This window comes from Dermacentor variabilis, chromosome 7 (assembly GCF_050947875.1).
Source record: "Dermacentor variabilis isolate Ectoservices chromosome 7, ASM5094787v1, whole genome shotgun sequence".
NCBI lineage: Eukaryota > Metazoa > Arthropoda > Arachnida > Ixodida > Ixodidae > Dermacentor > Dermacentor variabilis.
Genome location: NC_134574.1, coordinates 176,616,323 through 176,634,055, shown reverse-complemented (window position 1 = coordinate 176,634,055; position 17,733 = coordinate 176,616,323). Strand labels below are relative to the sequence as shown.

Sequence of the window (17,733 nt, the reverse complement as noted above, 5' to 3'; positions counted from 1 at the left end):
TCGAACATTACACAGATATTTTCAGCCTTTCAGATATTTTTTTACTCCGGACACTGACTACTTCAGAACAGAATTCCTATCGCTGATGCCGAGATTAGAGGATGACCTTGTGCACGCTCTAGAAGCCAGTATCACGGCTGAGGAAATTGAATCAGCGATTCTGGAGCTTAGTTCAAACAAGTCGCCTGGGCCAGACGGTCTCGGTGCATCTCTATATAAAGCCTTTAGAACAGAAATGGCAGTCGCACTTGAAAGGCTGATTAGCGAATTCTATGAAATGAAAGCAAGTCCTCCATCCTTCCGAGCGTCCCACGTAGTGCTAATTCCTAAAACGAATGATCCGATTAAGTTACAGTCTGTTGAATCATACCGTCCCATCAGTCTAACAAACGTGGACTATAAGATATTCATGAAGATTTTAGCTCGACGCCTTCAAAGTGTTCTTAAGTCACTTGTAGGGCCACATCAAACATGCGGCATAAAAGGCAGGTCAATCTTTACCAATGTTCACACAGCTAGAACTGTCCTTGAATGCTGTGACGGAATGTATGGGCGCGTGGCCATGTTGCAATTAGATCTGCACAAGGCGTTCGATAAAGTCGTACACGAAGTTCTGTTCTCGATCCTAGACCATATCAATGTTGGAACTGTTATTACAGAAGGTGTTAAAATGATGTACAATGGTTGTATAGCGAAGCTGATAATTAATAGGCAGTTAAGTGATGGTATTCCTGTGCTGTCGTCTGTGAGACAAGGCTGCCCTTTATCCCCCCTGCTTTTCGCTCTCTACCTCGAGCCCTTTTGTTTGCGGCTGCTGAAGAGCCCAAACATTCGGGGTTACACGTTTCATAAAACTGAAGTTCGAGTTTTAGCATATGCTGATGATGTAGCAGTGTTTTGTACGGACTATGACAGTGTCAAAGCAGTTGTACAAGAGGCTGTAAAATTTTGTACTGCAAGTGGAAGTGCTATTAACTGGAAGAAGTGTCTTGGTTTTTGGCATGGGAATTGGCAATACAAGCCTGAGACTTTTTGTAACATGCAATGGGCGGTAACTCCAGGCACCTACCTAGGTGTCCCCCTCGAACATTATCGAGATAGCAAAGAATATTGGGACAATGAAGTAGCGCGAATGAAAACCCAGACCGGCAAATGGGGAGGGCATAAATTTTCAATGTTTGCAAGAGCCACAGTGTGTAATTTGTTTTTAGTCGCGAAAATCTTTTATGTGATGCAAGCATTATGTCTGACGAGGATGTCTGTGCAAAAGCTACATAGAGTATTTGCGGTGTTCATTTGGGCCTCAACATGGGAACGTACAAGTCGTAGTAATCTGTTCCATAGAGTGTTTAACGGGGGGCTGGGGTTGTCACATTTGTTCCTCAAACAGATTGTAAGCAGGTTTACTTTTTTGCGTGATCAAAAGGATGCTTTTCTGAGAACAATGATTCAAGCTAGACTGCGTGATTCATTGCCTGATTATGTAGTGTCGTCCATGTATGCGGGGCCAATGCCTTTGAGTGCTTTTTTGCGTGAAGTGGTCGCGTCTTTCCGAATACTAAAAGCAAGATTTTCTAGTGAATACCTGGCCGTTGTTACTAGTAAGAAGTTGTACAAAGATCTTGTTGATGTATTCTTGCCTGTACCGTTGTATCGTACAGTATTTGTTTTAGGTTCAGAACGAGATGTTCTTAAGAGAGTTAAACGTATGCCGGTAAGAGCTTCTGTTAAATCTTTCTTTTTTCAACTACATACAGGCACTCTCCCAGTGAAACCGTGGCTGCAAAGCAAAGGCATTTTTGTACCTTGGTCTGTGAAGTGCTTTATATGCAAAAAACCGGAGACGATTGAGCATATCTTTTTGGACTGTCATGACGCAGTGTTTTTGTGGGATATTCTAAAACGTAGCCTTAAAAAGGAATTGCCGTTAAGTGCTTTCGGAATACGCTTCCTGCCATGCGCGGAACCAGAGGGTGTGCCTGTAGATCTGTTAATGCTTCTGTGCATGCACAGTGTGTGGCGAACGCGTATGGATATTAGACATGAGCGCATTGTCCAGGCCCCAGCACATGAATACTTCATTGAAAGTGTGTTATATATACGCGAATTTTTCTGCACACAGAGTGATCCTCCTGATTGGCTAAGTGCTTTGGACAAAGTGACTAGCCTACATCGTTCTTATCACACCACACTGATCCGGCATTGACTAGTTGTTTTTTATGGCCATGTAATACTCACATTGTATTTTCTTTTGCCTAGCCGGTAATAATAAAAAAAAAACTCGTGGCTCAGTGGTAACGTCTCCGTCTCACACTCCGGAGACCCTGGTTCGATTCCCACCCAGCCCATCTTGGAAGTTGCTTTTTATTTATGAAGTGCCTGCCGTGATTTATCGCTCACGGCCAACGCCGCGGACGCCGACGCCGACGACACCGGCTTTTCTGCGACACGAGCTCCTTAACGCTATCGCGTTAAAAAGATTGAATCGTCGCGACGGCACATCACAGTCCCCGTAGGCGTCGAAGTCTCTACAATGAAATTATTTTTTGAACAGCTCTGATAGCGCCCACGCAACAATGGTTGCTTGTATACTGTCAAATGCTCATATTCTGCGGCCTAAAGCTCATGGCACAGTGCGAAAACGGGCACGCGGCGAAATAAGCGAAACAGTGCGCGGACAAGCATGCAGACGCGCAGTCGGTCGCTGCGAATCTGTGCGATCGCTGCATTGAGGCTTCATTCTATTACGCTCCATTTAGTTATACAAACACTACAAGAACATATTTCACGTAGTTTGCTCTCAGCGTTTACCTACCTTTCACGCAAGAAGCCGGTTCAGGAGACTCCATCGCGGCGACCGCGCGCAGTGGCGTTCACTGTACGTATTCGGTAAAGAGATAGCGTCTGTAAACGATTGTGCTCTTTCAGTTTGCCCAAGATTATTATTTAGACAGTGAAAAGCTTCTCTCGTTTCGAAAGTACTTACAGAAATGTCCGGAAGAGCTCGCGCGTGGTGTTTTCAGTAAGCGCTGACAGCAAAACCTATGAGGAGCGCGCCACGTGATCCCTCATATTACGCCAGCGAGCCACTTCCGATAGATGGCGACTCCGTAACTCCTCGCCGCCAATAGCCACTGGGAATCAAGCGTTTCAGCAAATCTCGATTCTTGCTCCATGATCTCTACGCGATAGGTCACGTGTTGTGTCACTACAGTGGCGTCACGGAGCGTTCGCTTGCCAAGGCTGACTGCTGACGTAATGAGCCACGACCATACAGCAGTTTCTTTATTTTAGGAAACTCTATGGCCACAACCTACTGGAATTCCAGACCTGCACAGATATCCGGCATCTAGGGGGTCTAGGGGCATAGAGTTTCTGACTACATTATAGTGAGAAACTCTATGTCTAGGGGCATAGAGTTTCCTACAAAAATTACTAGAGGGAACTCTGGCGCTGCAGTCGTTGTCCTACCATGGGAATGATGGGAAGTACATGGATTTGATATTCGTGCTTGTGGATTCAGACGTTTTTGCGGCTTTGTGTATTATGCTATATAAATCTTATTGTCGTACATTTCAGCGCAATCTACATTCTTCGAATTGCAGAAGACGCCGGGAAAGCGTACAATTGCTATTGCAACGATTGAGCTTGTCCAGGTGGCCAAATCGAAACGCGCCAAGCGTCTCAAGGCACTGGCATGCCCGCGATAAACTCATAAGGGCGTTTCATTCGCTTGTCGTTACATGCGTCCGTGGCTTAATGCACTCTGCCTCTGGACACGGACGCGTTCGGACGCAAGATGTCGAGCGCTGAAAGAGCGGTTTCAGCGGCCGCGTCTGGCCGTGGTAACAGGTCTTCTGTCGCCCCACCGGGCTATCGGTATGTACTATACCGACTTTGCCATCAGGCGAAACTATGAAGGAGTGTTTGTTCTTACACTGTGACATTGCTGGGAGACCATACCGCCTCGAAGATTTCCGTGACCCGCTGCAAGAACTCGGTGCACTGAAAGACGTGACCGGTATTAGGCCCTTCCAAATGACGCATGTGTGGCTCATCAAGCTACGAACTCCAGAGGTGAAGGAAGTGTTGGTTAAAGCGGGTGGCCTGGAGGTGAAAGGGCGCTTTTGCGCCGTCATTGACTCAGTGCAACAAGACATCACACTCAAAGTGCACTGGGTTCCATTCCACGTTACTGGGGAAGCATTGAAGAAGGCTTTCGACCACTATGGCGAAGTGAAAGAAGTACGACAAGAGGATTGGAAGGTGAGGGCCTTCGAGCAAGCTGAGTCAACCACGCGTATTGTGCGGATGACGCTCCGAGAGAACATAACACCGGACGCTCTGCCCCATTTGTTCAATATCTTTGGTGGCTCAGTCGTTCCCGGGAGAGCTCCAATTTGCCTTCGATGTCGACGCAAAGGACACATTAGAAGAGACTGCAGAGTGCCAATGTGTTCTGAGTGCCGGGAATTCGGCCATGAACCACATGATTGCGTACGTACGTATGCAAGAGTTACTGGCAGCACGCAACCTGACGACGAAGGTCTCGAATTGATGGAAGAGGAGGTAACGGAGAAACTGACAGCGTCTTTGGAAACGTCGGTTGAACAGGTGGCAAGTGTCGCGAAAAAGGTGGCAACGCCATCCGCATGGACACAGAGAGAGAGAGAGAAGGAGATTCTTGAATATGGGAAGGAAAGGTTGGGGTAAAGTGCAGCGCAGTAACTGTCTCTCAGCAGAGGACACCTCAACCGCGCTGCACAGGGGGTAGGGAATGAAAGTAGGGGGAGAGAAAGAGCACACAGGACGCCTCAGCAGGAAGAAAGCAGAGCGAAAGAAGAATGAACGAAGAAGAGAGGACACCGCCTGCGCCCGAAGAAACGGACCACGGGTTTGACGCGTTTAACGTGGAGATGGACGCGGAGCCAGAGACGCCATATGAGACGCCGGATGAGACGGTCACTAAGGAGCCAGCCGTACCTTCCAAGCGGCACCGAAGCGATGCTCCGGGTGAGGAGACGCCGGCTGACGATGTTAAGCGCCTGGAGCCGCAGTGGATGGTGGTCCGGTCGACCCGGGCCAGGAAAGGGAAGTCCGCCCCAGCGCAACGGTCAGCGTCGCTCACCCGAGAAGGGCAGGCGACGCAGTGACCAACGCGACTGTAGTCGCGGGTGCCCATTGAAGCTGTCGTGCCGACAGGGACACTCGGTTTGTGAGGGTTGCTATTTGCTGGGGGGCCTTACTGTTTTTTTACTATTGCTCTTTGAAATGGCTATGTCGTTAGCTCCATTGCGCGTGGGAACGCTCCACGTTAGAGGTCTCAGGGCGAGACGGCGGCAGCTTCAGCTACGACGCGTAATGTTGGAAGAAGATTTAGATATATTTCCGATTCAAGGGACTAAAATAGAGAGTGAGAGTCAGACTGATGGTATGGTTGCACAGTTTAGTGACCGCTATACTGTATGCGTTAGTCATGCTGTTGGCACAACGGCCGGTTGCTGTATGTTTATTAAGAAATGTTTGGGTATATTTGAAAAAACAGTTATAATTCGTGCTGTGCAATTTTGTATATTGCAACATAAAATTCCGAATATTATGTGTGTACGCAACAACGAAAGTGAATGACCGGCTGAATTTCTTTCAAGAAATATCGCAGTATCTGAAAACAGACAGATGCTTGATAGTGTTAGGAGATTTTAATTGCGTTTTGAGCTCGGACGATCGTTCGAGTGATGGATACTGGGCTGATAAGAGCGTTGTCTTTCTGAGGGGGGGCCATTGGAAGAGCTCTGTTGGAAGACATTGCACATTAAGCGAAAGGAGGCAATAATCGGCATTATACTCATTTTCAAGGAAATAGTCATGCAAGGTTAGATAGAGCTTATCTTTCGCAAGAAATCACCACACTGCATGATGATTACAAGGTGCTGAACATAGCATTTAGCGACCATTGTTAAGTAGCCTTCACAATAGGGAAAAAGATCACCGCAAAACCCAGAATGAAATGGGAAACATGGAAATTAAACGCGAAACCCTTAAAGGACGACCAATTTCTAGAAAGTGTACGCACAGAAATTGCTAAAGCAAATAATGACTGTGAAAAAGGGTGGGGTGAGCGCTGGGAGCGATTTAAAGAAGTCGTAAAAATGAACGCCATAGAGCGAACAGTAGAAATACGTCTTGAAGAGCGCCGAGAGGAAAATAACCTTTAAAGAATGCTTCAGGAATTGGTGGATGCCGCAACTGCAACGCCAGGCGCCTTTATGCAAGAAATAAGGGAAACAAAGAATAAAATTGAGGCTATGGACGAAGAAAAATACCGTGGCGCACTTATTCGCGCACGAATGGGAAAGATCTTGGCTGATGAAATGCCAACAAAGCGTGCTTAGGGAACTGAGAAAAAGTATGCGAGGAGAAACAACATAGTTGAGATTGAATACAAAGGGAAAATTTCTAGAGATGCCGCAGAAATCAATTATGCGTTTACGGAATATTACAGTGAGCTCTTCATGCAAGCGTAGAATACCGAGCAAGACTGGGTATGAAAGCCATTTTCTAACCACTCTACCTAGGTTAAAGACGCCGAAGAAACAGAGAGATTATCAGAAGATATCACAGCAAAGGAGATCGAAATGGCCATTGAAGACCTTAACCCTGGAAAATCGCCAGGACCTGATGGCTTAACAGCAGTATTTTACAAAGCCTTTTGCTCGAAGATAGCCGTCTTATTAGAACGTGTTTTTATGGAGGCGTATCAAAAAGGTCGTTTGCCGCCGTCCATTAAAAGGGCATATACAGTCTTGATACCAAAAAGCGATGACGCAAATAAACTTAACAAAGTAACAGGCTACAGGCCAATTACGCTGACAAACGTAGATGATAAAGTTTTAATGAAGATATTTGCGCGGAGACTACAAGGGGTTATTCGTGCTTTAGTAGGACCGCATCAGACCTGCGGGATAAGAGGGAGGTCTATATTTACTGATATCCATGTGGCTCGCAGCATTCTTGAAACTTGTGATGCAGATTTCAGCAAAGTCGCTATGTTACAAATTGATCTAGAAAAAGCATTTGACACAGTATGTCACAATCTCCTGTTTACAATTCTTGGTTATGTCGGTGTTGGATCACGGATAACAGAGGGAGTTAAAATGGCATACAATAATTGTACAACTAACCTCATTGTCAACCATAAGCTAACTGAAAGGATTGAAGTGCGTTCCTCTGTTCGTCAGGGGTGCCCCCTGTCACCTCTTTTATTCGCAATATATCTAGAGGCTCTGTGTAAAAGAATTATTGATAGTCCGGATGTGCAAGGATTCAGCCTAGAAGGGTGTGAGGTGCGTTTATTAGCTTACGCTGATGATGATGTTGTTTTCTGTGATGATAAGGAGAGTGCTCGCGCTACCATGACCATTATGCGTGAGTTTTGTGACATGACGGACAGCAATATAAACCTGAATAAGTGTGTCTGCTTGTGGCACGGCCGGTGGCAAACAACGCCGCGTGTTTTTGAAGGTATGCAATGGAAGCTCACGCCTGGGATTTATCTTGGTGTACCGTTAGGCACACATCGAGACACTAAAGACTTATGGAATGGCAAGGTGCAGGAATTAAAAGCTCAAACTGATAAGTGGGCCGGACGTGACCTCTCTATATTCGCACGTGCGGCTATCCGCAGAATCTTCTCGGTGAGCAAGCTGTGGTATCTCACGCAAGTCCTGAGCTGTTCCCGATTCAACTTTAAGAAATTCCATAGTGTATTTGCTGTTTTTGTGTGGCAGGCTGAATATGAAAGAACAAGCAGGAACAACTTGTTTCGCAAGTTTGGTCAGGGGGGCTTGTCACTATCGAATTTATACTTAAAGCAACTGGTTTCTAGATTTTTGTTCTTACGAGACACGACAAATCCATTCTTGCGAACAGTTATTCAAGTCCGATTGAGTCTTACCTAACTTTGTTGTCTCAATGAGGGAGGGTAGGTGTTGCGCAACGAGTAAACTTCTTACGTGAGGTGGTCGTAGCATTTAGATTTTTAACTTTTGCATAGAATATTTGGCCACAGTGAGTCGTAAGCGGATAAGCTCGGATTTAATAGATATTTTGTTCCCAGAACCATTACATCGTTTAATGTACCGCGAAGGCCAAGGGAAAGATGTGCTAAAACGTGTGAAACGAATGATTGTACCAGGGGGAGTGAAAACATTCTTTTTTAAACTGGATACTAATACCGTGCCTGTGAAAACATGGCTAGAAGAAAGAGGGGACTATTTACTATGTGGGGCTAACTGTTTGATTTGCGAGAAACCAGAAACTATAGAACACGTTTTTCTAGACTGTTGGAGTGCGGTCTTCTCTTGGGATATTATGCAAAGAACTATTAAAAAAGAATTGCCGTTAACAACGCATGGTATCCGTTACCTATTCACAGTGCAAGACGGTATACCTTATGACATGTTCTTTCTTCTCGGCCTTCACAGTATCTGGAGAAACCGCATGACTGTAAGGAATTGCGATATAAATGTGAGAACAGTAAACTCCTATTTTTGCTGAAAATATCAGTAAACTACGGGAAGTGTTTCAGAAGTTAGCGTGTGACGATGAACTGTTGTTGTTGACGGATGCCCTTGCCAAAATGAAAGTTTTGTAATCTCAACCGCAAGCTCCAAGCGCAGCAGTGGTAAAGTGAATAGTGTCAGATGGTGGTAGCAGTGTGTATTGATGTCTTTGTTGATTGTCTGGAAATAAAGAAAAAAAAATGCGTCCGTGGCTTAATGGTTTCAATATCAGGCTTCTGTGCTATAGTCCCTGTGTTCGAATCCTGCCATCGGGCAATTTTAATGATGTTTATTTAATTATTTATTGCGCAATACACTGTTGACGTTGGTTGAAAATGACGAGTTTACAAAGTCGCAAAGCCGTTTGAAGCCAAAAAGACGAAGTTTAGGCAAATCCATGCACGTCCCATAATTCCCATGCTGGGACAACCGCTCCTATTGCAGCTCCCGTCGACACTAGCGCCAGAGTTCCCTCTAGTAATTTTTGTAGGAAACTTCATGTCTAGGGGAGCCGCGGAGCCGCTCGTGCACACACACGTTCAACCGTTGGCCGTTGGTGTCGCTTTTATAACCAGTCATGCTTCCTGAGGCCTATAGGGTATAGAGATAACAATAGTCCTGTAAATAAATATGTGGTGGAAATTAAAAAGCGATTGGAAGATTGGTAGCTCAAAAGCAGTGAGGTGACATAAGGTTAAATGTACAGGAAGACGTATTTAAAGAAACTGGCGAACTTTAATAACTTAAACCACAGTTAAACAAAAATAAAAAAGCTGAGTACGGTGGCAACTGCAATCACCCCGTTTCAAAGGGGACTATCCTACCTTCCATCCATCAGTCAAGATTAAATTTAATTTCTCATACACACATGCGGGTACAGTTGTAGAGCAGCACCTTCCAGGTTTATTTTATGCGGACGACACTGTGTTGTGTAGGGATGCGCGACTCACGCGCGTCCCCAGATATCTTGTTTTCCCCCATCTCCTGCAATCCCGCTTCGCCGCGTGGCCTGCGTGACGCCCGCGGCGGTCGATGTGGTTGAAGCGCAGCGCGAGAGATGGCGCGAGTGTTGCGCTGTTACCGGCGGGGCTACTAGAGTGCGGGAGCGGAAGGCGCTCTCTCTCTCTTGGGGGTTCGAGGCAGCAAGCAGCACGGACGTGCCGTGCCGCGCGTGCAGCGACCCATGCTTCTGCGAGACCGTATCGCGTGGCCGCCTTGGAATGCGCCACCGTTGGCGTGACAGTACGCGCGAACGACCAGGCGTTGGGATCCGGCATGGGGCGAACATATTCGCTCATTTTCCGGTCGCGGTGAGTCGGACTTCTAGATTTGTCGCGCGCCCATCGGCATGTTTTGTGGATAGCAACTCGGCTAGCAGGCATTGATCAATGAAAGGTGCGATAAATGCCGTTGTGATTGTTTGCACTACTGTGTTGTCGTTCCTTTGTCCCAAGAGCACGGGTGTGAGAGACCCCACAGTTGTTAGCTAACAAGGAAAGTGATTTACAACGTCTAGTTAATATCTGTGGACAGGAAGGCAACATAAGTCGGATACAACCTATAGGTTTGAAATTTAGTGTTACAAAATCAAATGTTATGAAAACTGAACGGACAGTGGCCATACAGGGCCAGGAAATACCTCGGGTAAGAGAGTATAAATATCTTGGTATATGGATCAAGCTACAGAACAGGTATTCGGCTTTAACTCCGGAAGAGGACCTTAGTGTTGAAGCAATGAACGACAATCTTGTGGGCATCATTAAGGAGTGTGCAATGAAAGTCGGTGGTAACTCCGTTAGGCAGGATACCAGCAAACTATCGCAGGAGACGAAAGATCTGATCAAGAAACGCCAATGTATGAAAGCCTCTAACCCTACAGCTAGAATAGAACTGGCAGAACTTTCGAAGTTAATCAACAAGCGTAAGACAGCTGACATAAGGAAGTATAATATGGATAGAATTGAACATGCTCTCAGGAACGGAGGAAGCCTCAAAACAGTGAAGAAGAAACTAGGAATTGGCAAGAATCAGATGTATGCGTTAAGAGACAAAGCCGGTAATATCATTACTAATATGGATGAGATAGTTCAAGCGGCTGAGGATTTCTATAGAGATTTATACAGTACCAGTGGCACCCTCAACGATAATGGAAGAGAAATTAGTCCAGAGGAATTCGAAATCCCAAAGGTAACGCCGGAAGAAGTAAAGAAAGCCTTGGGATATATGCAAAGGGGGAAGGCAGCTGGGGAGGATCAGGTAACAACAGATTTTATGAAGGATGGCGGACAGATTGTTCTAGAGAAACTGGCCACCCTGTATACGCAATGCCTCATGACCTCGAGGGTACCGGAATCTTGGAAGAACGCTAACATAATCCTAATCCATAAGAAAGGGGACGCCAAAGACTTGAAAAATTATAGACCGATCAGCTTACTGTCCGTTGCCTACAAACTATTTACTAAGGTAATCGCAAATAGAATCAGGAACACCTTAGACTCCTGTCAAGCAAAGGACCAGGCAGGATTCCGTAAAGGCTACTCAACAATAGATCATATTCACACTATCAATCAGGTGATAGAGAAATGTGCGGAATATAACCAACCCTTATATATTGCTTTCATTGATTACGAGAAAGCGTTTGATTCTCTCGAAACCTCAGCAGTCATAGAGGCATTACGGAATCAGGGTGTAGACGAGCCGTATGCAAAAATACTGAAAGATATCTATAGCGGCTCCACAGCCACCGTAGTCCTCCATAAAGCAAGCAACAAAATCCCAATAAAGAAAGGCGTCAGGCAGGGAGATACGATATCTCCAATGCTATTCACAGCGTGTTCACAGGAGGTATTCAGAGACCTGGATTGGGAAGAATTGGGTATAAAAGTTAATGGAGAATACCTTAGTAACTTGCGATTCGCTGATGATATTGCCTTGCTTAGTAACTCAGGGGACCAATTGCAATGCATGCTCACTGACCTGGAGAGGCAAAGCAGAAGAGTGGGTCTAAAAATTAATCTGCAGAAAACTAAAGTAATGCTTAACAGTCTCGGAAGAGAACAGCAATTTACAATAGGCAGCAAGGCACTGGAAGTCGTAAGGGAATACATCTGCTTAGGGCAGGTAGTGACGGCGGATCCGGATCATGAGACGGAAATAACCAGAAGAATAAGAATGGGCTGGGGTGCGTTTGGCAGGCATTCTGAGATCATGAACAGCAGGTTGCCATTATCCCTCAAGAGAAAAGTATATAATAGCTGTGTCTTACCAGTACTCACCTACGGGGCAGAAGCCTGGAGGCTTACGAAAAGGGTTCTACTCAAATTGAGGACGACGCAATGAGCTATGGAAAGAAGAATGATAGGTGTAATGTTAAGGGATAAGAAAAGAGCAGATTGGGTGAGGGAACAAACGCGAGTTAATGACGTCTTAGTTGAAATCAGGAAAAAGAAATGGGCATGGGCAGGACATGTAATGAGGAGGGAAGATAACCGATGGTCATTAAGGGTTACGGACTGGATCCCAAGGGAAGGGAAGCGTAGCAGGGGGCGGCAGAAAGTTAGGTGGGCGGATGAGATTAAGAAGTTTGCAGGCATGGCATGGCCACAATTAGTACATGACCGGGGTTGTTGGAGAAGTACGGGAGAGGCCTTTGCCCTGCAGTGGGCGTAACCAGGCTGATGATGATGATATGGATAAACGAAGGGAATAGATGAATGGAAACTCAGGAAAAAACAATAACAGTCAAGGGGAAGAGAAATGCAGCCATAATGAAGCACATAGCGCTACGGGAATACAATTACGAGGTGCTCCGATGTATGTGGAAAGGTGTAATGGTTCCAGGACAAAGGCCTTTGACGAAGATAGGTCCTCCTATCGAAACGTTGGCCAGCCTTTCTGAGGCACCTTATCCCTGTTTACGAACTTTATACCACAGTGTGCTATTCCATCTGTCAGCCCCTTTCTTGTTTTTGGAAATGAGGTTACTTGTTTTAAATCAGGGGTACAATCAGGACTCGATGTGAACCAAAGGTCAGTGGGTCGCATCGCATTGGGCGCTCACGGGAAGACTACAAATGAGGCTGTTCAGGGTGATATGGGATGGACTAGTTTTGAAGTGAGGGAAGCTCGCAATAAAATTGATTATGAAGAACGACTGAGGAATATATGGAAGAAAGTAAATGGGCTGGGAGAGTGTTGAGTTGTCTGTACAGGAAAAAACATTGATTCACAGTGGAGGATAAGAACTAGAAAGCATACCAGCAAGTATGCGGCCTGTAGGGTGGGCAACACAGCTACAAAGAACGTCAAGCGGAAAGTCAGAGAGGCTGAAATAATCTCGTGGGTGGCGGCATGGTAAAGAAACCTGCCATGAGTAACTTCTTAAGAGGAAAAACGAAATAAGAAAGAAACAATTAATGATAATTCAAAGGGAAGCTCATTACTTTTCGAAGCGAAATCTGGATGCCCACAGAGAGCGTAAACTTTATTTTCAAATCAATAAGATTTGAGTCCAGCGTCTTTTTAGTGGGTCTGGGCACCCGCTGCGGACGCGGTTCCGAGACCTTGTCTCGAAGAGGCTTCCTCGGCTCGGCCGCTAGAACACGCACCTATAGAGTGAGATATAAGAAGAAAGAATAAGCATGCGCTTGCTGCGGTAAAGCTAGCGAAACGATGGAGCATGTTTTATTAGAATGTGAAGACGTCTGCGCAGCGGTCGATTTAGGCACCACTGGCCTCCTTGAAGCCCTTGGGTTCAGCGAGAGCAGTGGAAAAGCAAACATGTCCGGAATAGAGATTAGTAAGAGGCGATTGGAAGAATGGCAGAAGAAAAGCAGGGAAACGACAAAAAACGGAGACGTACAAACGCAAAGTTCGCAATAGGGGATCAGAGAATTTGGTTGTGAGAGTTCCAGTGGCGTAGCAACAGGGGGGGCCGGGGGGCCGTGGGCCCCGGGTGCAAGGGGCCAGCGGGGGGGGGGGGGGGGGTGTCATACGCCTGAAGACGCCCCTCCTTCCACAGGCTTGATGGGCGCAAATGCCAAAGAATGCTCCGGTATCCATTAGCCCGAGCTCATGTACCCGATGGGTTGCGCCGAAAAATTGTCAGCTGCAGCATATATCAACACCCCACGAAATAATTGCACGAATGTGCGGGCTTAAAAATTTAGTTCGCAAAATGGTCGCTAAACTATTCGCCTTAGCGGAACGTTTCATGTGGGGTGCGCTCATGCCGTGCGTTCATGCTGGGAGCAGGAGTCGCTAAACATACAGCGAGGCGTTGTAAGGCGTTACGGCTCTTGGGTCCCTCTTCCGTTCAGAACGCGCAGCGAAGACGAACAAAGACAGCAGCAAGAGGGCGTTCAACGAGCGCGCCCGGCGCTCGCGTTTACGGCGAAGCGTTCGTTGAGAGCGACGTTGCATAAGTGCGGCCGTCAAAAGTCGCGAATGGGATTCTCTGGATCCTCTTCAGACTCGGTGCGGCCGAAGAGTTTGGCGGCGTATGACTCGACAGGCTGTATACAGTCGCGGGCACCGCGATGTTCAGCTCGCTTTTACTTCCCCTCTCCCGCTCGCTCCGAGAAGCCGCTGCGAAACCTGCCGTTATGTTTCACGGTTTCCTTCTTACCCTCGAACGTTAAAGAAAACCGTTGTGGTTGTGTGACTTCATGTCACAAGTACAGTGTCTGTGTCAGCTGCACAAAATCCTATGAAGTTATGTGTCTTTGTGATTACTAGGAATTCAGTAGCGCGAAAAATATGGCAGATAAGTTAGAACCATATCCTTAATAATCCCGTAATTAGTACTTATAGAGGAAGAACTTCAATTCCAGAATTGAGGGCTGAAAGTCATATTATTAACTCAACAAAAACTTCTTAAGCAAAATCGTTTTGGGTGCTACAACCTACAGTACTTTGGCACTGCGGGCGGCGCCCAGTATGGCAGTAGCGAAAGAAATAGGAAGTAGTGGACCAGTGAGGTTGATCCCTCAACCCTCTCCGTTGCGAGTGCAGACCAACAGATTTCGCTGGCACGGACTTCATCGTGGTCTTTTTTTTTTTTTTTTTGTGGTGATGCCAAGAATCGACGCGAAGCGTGCTCTATTCTGTTCCCGATCTTTTGGTGGTACCGCAGCACGGATAATCACGTTTGTCCGTTTAGCAGCAAATAAAAACAAGGCTTTATTGATCAGAATGAAGAGAACTCGTAATTGTCATAACATTGGCGCCCGCGCAGCAGGGAGGCAGGTGGCGTTTTCCGTTTTTCTAATATGGTGGAGAGATCAGCGTCACTCAGACAATTTAATTTTCGTTTTCGTTCAGGGCTGCCCACAGCCAAAATACTGCGGGCCATATTACTTACGACGATTTTTGTGAAGTTGTTGTTGGGCAAGATATGAATGTCGGCCTTCAATTCTGCAAATGAAACGTTGCTGCTAAAATTGGTAGTTAAACATGGTTAACACTTTGTAAATTTTTTTTAACTTGTGACGTGACCCGTATTTTCTACGATGCCGCATTTGTATTGGTTGCCAAGCCTTACAGTCTGAAAGAAGATGTGCACATGCGCTTATCACAAGTTATCAGTGCAGCACCCTGTGTTATTTGGCACAGAAAAAACAGCGCATACTGGCCTCGAGCTGCACCATTGGAAAAGCTGGCGCCACCGTCGGCGTGACGTGCTATTAGGGATCACGTGGACATAGCAGCCGCGTCGGCTGCTTCGGGAGCGCCGAAGCGAGCGGAAAACGAGAGTTTAAGTTCCCTCGTACGCTGCTGTCCTCATTTAGTGGTGAGATTTTCACGCTTCGATCGTGTCTCCTTTACAACGATTGAAAGCACTACAACAGGTAGTGGCTGCCTTTGAAGGCGTGCAGCATGGTAAGCTACTGCTCGGTGCCGCAGTGCCAGACGTACACAATGGAGGCCGGTGTCAGCCTTATGCACAAGTAGCCGCAGGACAAGAAGCTGCGTGAAGCTTGGCTCGCGAAACATAAAACCGGCAAACAGTCATCGGCTACAACTCGGGTATGGAGCAAGTACAGACGCGAGGAAGATTTCTGCTACGACGCTGGGTCTGCGATGTTCTGAAAACGCGCACTGAGACGCTCGCCCGAGTTCGCTGCCCGACTAATGTCATGACGGTTTGGTCTATGAACTTGTCGATGCTATAGATACTGGCAAGTTCAGTGGAGTGAAAAGGCAGCGGTAAGAAGCACATTAAAAAAGAAGCATGGCATATGGTCATGTTTGTGGTATCAATTAATGCACTGGATTACAAAAAAAAAAAGAAACAGCGGGAAATCGCACGCTGAGAACTCTGATAAACATATAGTGCGACGCAACTCGAGAAATAATATTGAAACGTCCAAGAATTTAGAAAACAAAAAATACTGAATTGTCGCGACGGCACATCACAGTCCCCGTAGGCGTCGAAGTCTCTGCAATGAAATTATTTTTGAACAGCTCTGATAGCGCCCACGCAACAATGGTTGCTTGTATACTGTCAAATGCTCGTATTCTGCTGCCTAAAGCTCATGGCACGGTGCGAAAACGCGCGCGCGGAGAAAGCGAAACAGTGCGCGGACAAGCATGCAGACGCGCAGTCGGTCGCTGCGAAGCTGTGCGATCGCTGCATTGAGGCTTCATTCTATTACGCTCCATTTAGTTATACAAACACTATAAGAACATATTTCACATAGTTTGCTCTCAGCGTTTGCCTATCTTTCACACAAGAAGCCGGTTCGGGAGACTCCGTCGCAGCGACCATGCACAGTGGCGTTCACTGTACGTATTCTGTAAAGAGAGCGTATCTCTAAACAATTCTGTGCTTTCAGGTTGCCCAAGATTATTATTTAGGCAGTAAAAAACTTCTATCGTTTCGAAAGTACTTACAGAAATGCTCGGGAGAGCTCCCGCGTGGTGTTTTCAGTGAGCGCTGACAGCATACCCTAGGAGGAGCGCGCCGCGTGATCCCTCATACTACGCCAGCGAGGCGCTTCCGATAGATGGCGACTCCGTAACTCCTCGCCGCCAATACCTGCTGCATTCGCGATTTCTGGGAAAGAAAGCGAAGGCGAGGGGGACCCGGGGGACGTGCGCGATATCCAAGGCGGCTTTACTGGTGCTGAAACACGGCAATTGTCGATATGCTCGCCTTCCTCGACTACACCCGGGGGGGGGTGACAGAAGAGCTATGGGCCCCGGGTGCCAGATGACCTATAGCTACGCCACTGGAGAGTTCATAGGTTTCTTTTTTATTTAACCTAGGTAGGACATTATAGCAAGAGCTCGGTGGCGCAACCCACCACCCCGTTCGTTCCAAAGGGGAAGCTCATAACATCCATCCGCCCATCCACCGTCTAACCTGTATATCATCATAAGCCTATTCATGTCCACTGCAGGACGAAAGCCTCTCCCTGCGATCTCCAATTACTCCTATCCTGCGCCAACCGATTCCAAATAGCACCCGCGAATTTCCTAATTTCGTCGCTCCATCTAGTTTTCTGCCGTCCTCTACTGCGCTTCCCTTCTCTTGGTACTCATTCTGTTACCCTAATGGTCCAACGGTTATCTAGTCTGCGCATTACATGACCTTTTCTCTTAATGCCTATTAGAATATCGTCTACGCCCGTTTGCTCTCTGATCAAAACTGCTCTCTTTCTGTCTCTTGAAGTTACGTCCAGCATTCTTCGTTCCATCGCTTTTTGCGCGCTCATTGACTTGTTCTCAAGCTTCTTTGTCAGCCTCCAAGTCTCTGCGCCGTATATCAGCACCGGTAAAATGCACTGATTGTGTACTTTCCTTTTCAATGACAACGGTAAGCTCCCGTTCAGGGGCTCACGATGTCTGCCGTATGCGATTCAACCCATTCTTATACTTCTGTTAATTTCCTTCTCATGGTCCGGATTCCCTGTGATTAGTTGACCTCGGTAAACGTACTCCTCCACAGATTCTAGAGGCTGGCTTGCGATCTTGAACTCTTGTTGCCTTGCCAGGTTATTTATAATTATCTTTGTCTTCTGAATATTAATCTTCAGTTCCAGTCTTACACTCTCCCTGTTAAGGTCCCGAATCATTTGTTGTAACTCGTCTGCATTGTTGCTAAATAGAACAATGTCATCGGCAAACCAAAGGTGGTTGAGCTATTCACCGTCGATCTTTACTTCTAAGC

General features: G+C 46.6%; 1 long non-coding RNA gene across 1 annotated transcript; it reads right to left on the bottom strand.

Annotated features, from left to right (window-relative positions):
- Positions 1 to 2,555: 2,555 nt before the first annotated feature.
- Positions 2,556 to 3,447, bottom strand: LOC142588532 (uncharacterized). The gene is made up of 2 exons (XR_012829730.1): positions 2,987 to 3,447; positions 2,556 to 2,876 (listed from the first exon to the last, which is right to left on the bottom strand). It is a non-coding gene; the product is annotated as an uncharacterized LOC142588532 (long non-coding RNA).
- Positions 3,448 to 17,733: the final 14,286 nt, after the last annotated feature.